Source organism: Salvelinus sp. IW2-2015, unplaced genomic scaffold (assembly GCF_002910315.2).
Source record: "Salvelinus sp. IW2-2015 unplaced genomic scaffold, ASM291031v2 Un_scaffold3598, whole genome shotgun sequence".
Classification (NCBI taxonomy): Eukaryota; Metazoa; Chordata; class Actinopteri; order Salmoniformes; family Salmonidae; genus Salvelinus; species Salvelinus sp. IW2-2015.
The window spans coordinates 27,996-32,915 of record NW_019944876.1 but is presented as its reverse complement, the minus strand read 5'-3'; the positions used below and the strand labels follow the sequence as shown (position 1 = coordinate 32,915).

The following is a 4,920-nucleotide window of genomic DNA, read 5'->3' as shown; positions in this document are numbered from 1 at the left end:
AGCAGGTTTGTAATGTGTGGGAAAGTGTTGTAATGATGGGAGCAGTGTTTAATGATGGGTGCAGTGTGTAAGATGGAGCAGTGTTTAATGATGGGGAGCAGGTGTGTAATGATGGGAATAGGTGTGTATGATGGAAGGTGTGTAATGATGGGAGCAGGTGTGTAATGATGGAGCAGGTGTGTAGATTGAGGAGCAGGTGTGTAATGATGGAAGGTGTGTAATGATGGGAGCAGGTGTGTAATGATGAGGAAGCTGGTAATGTTGAGGAGCAGGTGTGTAATGTTGAGGAGCACGTGTGTGTGTAATATAGAGCATGGTGAATGATGAGAAGCAGGTTGTAAGATCATCATCGCCTTGATTACCTTCCCTTTATTTATCCCTCAGTAGCCTCAGTCATCAGGCAATATTGGTTTGTTTTCATGTTCACTACGCGACTCCTGTTTTGTTCAACTGCCTTGTATGATTTGTGGCGTACAGCAGGTCAGCCACCTGGGGGAGACTCGTCGAGGCCTGGTAACAGATGGAGTATACATCACGAGATGATGGCTCCATCTGCTGGACGTGCCAGGTCTCCATGGGCTCTCCGCCCAGGACTAATTGGGGCTGATTGGGAGCTGGTGAGTAATCAAGGGCGGATTTCTCACCAGCTGTGCGAGGCCCATAAATCTGCCAGAAGGGCAGCACACAGGGAGAGGACTAGGGGAAGTGAGGTGACTTCCATGTGGTTGGATACGGTTACCCGAGGGAGTTGAGTTTCTGTGCAGGAAGACCCGGAGCCCAGGAGAAGGTATCCTGGAGAGAGACCTGTTCTTATCTTTTTTATTTATTTTTTAATAAACACCCTTGAAACCGAGCTAATCGTACTCTGTCCGTGTCTGATCTATGTAAACGTCTTGACCAAACCACCTGGTCTGCTACAGATTATTAAACTCTTTTTCTGCACCTGCTTCCTGACTTACTGCGTATACGTCACAGTCCTAATATTCATACATTTCTTACTTCCATTATTTTGTTAGATACTACTGCACTGTTGGAGCTAAGAACAAAAGCATTTCACTACATCCGCAATAACATCTGCAAAATATGTGCATGTGACCAATAACATTTGATTTGATTTGATTTGACATTATTAGTAAATGATAATGATGTGTATTTGAGTCTAATTTAATGAATTTAGTAGCTGATAATGATGTCACTAAATCTAATTTAATTAATTTAGTAGCTGATAATGATGTCACTAAATCTAATTTAATTAATTTAGTAGCTGATAATGATGTCACTAAATATAATTTAATTAATTTAGTAACTGATAATGATGAAACTGCTTTACATTTTGTTTTTCCACAGGTTTAGTGCAGCCAGCTGATCTGAGGATAGTTCTGGTGGGGAAGACTGGAGCAGGGAAGAGTGCAACAGGTAACACCATCCTGGGGAGAAAGGTGTTTAATTCTAAGTCAAGTCCAAATCCAGTGACTGAACAGTGTGAGAAACAAAGTGTAGTGGTGGATGGGAAGAAGATTGATGTCATCGACACTTCTGGGATTGGTGACATATTATTGACAGAAACATATTTGATTAAGAAAATATGGAAACAGTTTTCTGGAAAAGATAAAGTAGAAATAGAGAGATGCATCAAGATGTCAGTCCCAGGACCCCATGTGTTCCTGCTGGTGATCAGACTGGATAGATACACACAGGAGCAAAGGAAAGCTGTGGAGTTCATCCAGGACAACTTTGGAAAAACGGCCTCAGACTACACTATGATATTATTCACTGGTGCAGATCAGCTGGATGACACAACAGCAGAGGAGTTTCTGAGGGAGAGCGAGAGTCTTCACACACTGGTCAACAGCTGTGGAGGCAGATATCATGTCTTTAACAACAGAGAGCGGAGAGACCGTACCCAGGTCAGAGAGCTGCTGATGAAGATAGACAGTATGGTGAAGTTCAACGGACACTACACCAATGAGATGTATGTGAAGGCTCAGGAAGAGATCAGGAACAGACAGTTATTGGAGTTGGGTAAACAAGCAGCTATAGGAGCTATAGGAATTGGCTGCACAACTACAGGAGTAGGACTAGGTCTTATCGCAGCCCCAATAAAAGCTGTAGTTGGAGGGAAAGTGATAGCAGGAGGAGCAGCAACAGCTATAGCAGGAGGGATAACTCAACTTGTAATCAAGAAGAAAATCAATACATAACTGCAGGGTTAGTGTCTGTAAATAAGGCCTGAAGGACCAAAATTATTATTGCTTTACCTTTGATTTATTATTTCTTTGATATGGTTTAACCTTTACCCTCATGTGGTTATGTCACTGCATTTAACCAAATGACTAAATCATTCATTAAAGTTATTAAGTTAATTATTGTTTTACTTCACATAAAGGAAGAGACAGTACATTGGTACAACATGGCTTCCATACCTGATGTTTTGAAGCTGTAATCATGGTTGTAATCTAGTTTAATGTGCTGCTCACTAATCACATTTATTTATAGTCTTTTGTTATGTACTTTTAACATGGTGTTAGGTAGTGATGGGCACTGATATGGAACATCTATATCGACGTCAGTTGTATTGTTTCTAACCTACCCAACCAGTTGTATTACAATATGAAGCTTGTTGATGGCCATCAGCAGGCAGCAGTAAGCTAAGTTNAGTTGAGTTTGTGTGCAGGAAGACCCGGAGCCCAGGAGAAGGTATCCCGGAGAGGGTCTCATGGGGGAGACCTGTTCTTTTCTTTTTGATTTATTATTTAAGAAACACCCTTGAAACAGAGTTAATCGTACTCTGTCCGTGTCTGATCTATGTAAACGTCTTGACCAAACCACCTGGTCTGCTACAGGTTATTAAACTCTCTTTCTGCACCTGCTTCCTGACTCACTGCGTATACGTCACAGTCCTAATATTCATACATTTCTTACTTCCATTATTTTCTTAGATACAACTGAATTGTTAGATACTACTGCACTGTTGGAGCTAAGAACAATAGCATTTCACTACACCCGCAATAACATCTGCTAAATATGTGCATGTGACCRATAACGTTTGATTTGATTTGACATTATTAGTAAATGATAATGATGTGAATTTGAGTCTAATTTTCTGAATTTAGTAAATGATAATGATGAAACTGCTTTTCATTTTGTTTTTCCACAGGTTTATTGCTTCCAGCTGATCTGAGGATAGTTCTGCTGGGGAAGACTGGAGCAGGGAAGAGTTCAACAGGAAACACCATCCTGGGGAGGGAGGGGTTTCCTTCTAAGTCAAGTCCAAATCCAGTGACTGAACAGTGTGAGAAACAAAGTGTAGTGGTGGATGGGAAGAAGATTGATGTCATCGACACTTCTGCGATCGGTGACATATCACTTACAGAAACAAATTTGATTGGCAAAATATGGAAACAGTTTCAGAGAACAGATAAAGTAGAAATAGAGAGATGCATCAAGATGTCAGTCCCAGGACCCCATGTGTTCCTTCTGGTGATCAGACTGGATAAATACACAGAGGAGCAAAGAAAAGCTGTGGAGTACATCCAGGAGAACTTTGGAAAAGGGGCCTCAGACTTCACTATGGTATTATTCACTGGTGCAGATCAGCTGGATAACACAACAGTAGAGGAGTTTCTAAAGGAGAGTAAGAGTCTTCAGACACTGGTCAATAGCTGTGGAAGGAGATATCATGTCTTTAACAACAGAGAGCGGAGAGACCGTACCCAGGTCACAGAGCTGCTGAGGAAGATAGACAATATGGTGAAGTTCAACGGACACTACACCAATGAGATGTATTTGAAGGCTCAGAAAGAGATCAGGAACAGACAGTTGTGGGAGTTGGGTGAACAAGCAGCAAAAGGAGCTATAGTAGCTGGCTGCACAACTACAGTAGTAGGACTAGGTCTTATCTTAGCCCCAATAAAAGCTGTAGTTGTAGGGAAAGTGATAGCAGGAGGAGCAGCAACAGCTATAGCAGGAGGGATAACTAAACATGTAACCAAGAATAAAACCAATAATTAACTGCAGGGTTCGTGTCTGTAAATAAGGCCTGAAGGACCAAAATGATTATTGCTTTTCCTTTGATTTATTATTTCTTTGATATGGTTTAACCTTTACCCTCATGTGGTTATGTCATTGCATTCTGCATTTAACCAAATGACTAAATCATTCATTAAAGTTATTAAGTTAATTATTGTCTTACTTCACATAAATGAAGAAGTGTGACACAGTACATTTGTACAACATGGCTTCCATACCTGATGTGTTGAAGCTGTAATCATGGTTGTAATCTAGTTTAATGTGCTGCTTGCTAATCACATTTATTTATAGTCTTTTGTTAAGTACCTTTAACATGCTGTTAGGTAGTGATGGGCACTGATATGGAACATCTATATCGACGTCAGTTGTATTGTTTCTAACCTACCCAACCAGTTGTATTGTTTCTAACCTACCCAACCAGTTGTATTGTTTCTAACCTACCCAACCAGTTGTATTGTGTTCTAAACCTACCCAACCAGTTGTATTGTTTCTAACCTACCCAACCAGTTGTATTACAATATGAAGCTTGTTTGATGGCATCAGCAGGCAGCAGTAAGCTAATTTGAGAGCCTGTGAAGGGTTTGTGGCTGTAGGAACAGTCATGTAAGCTAAGTTGAGAGCCTGTGAGAAGGTATTGTGCCTGTAGGAACAGTCATGTAAGCTAAGTTGAGAGCCTGTGAGAAGGTATTGTGCCTGTAGGAACAGTCATGTATGATATGTGAGAGCCTGTGAGAAGGTATTGTGCCTGTAGGACAGTATGATATGTTGAGAGCCTGTGAGAAGGATTGTGCCTGTAGGAAACAGTCATGTATGATATGTTGAGAGCCTGTGAGAAGGTATTGTGCCTGTAGGAACAGTCATGTAAGTAAGTTGAGAGCCTGTGAGAAGGTA

The 4,920-nt window shown here is 41.0% G+C and overlaps 1 pseudogene; it reads left to right on the top strand.

The window, feature by feature from the left end:
- Positions 1–4,522, top strand: part of LOC112076149 (GTPase IMAP family member 8-like) — a 27,414-nt pseudogene extending 22,892 nt beyond the window's left edge.
- The last annotated feature ends 398 nt before the right edge of the window (positions 4,523–4,920 follow it).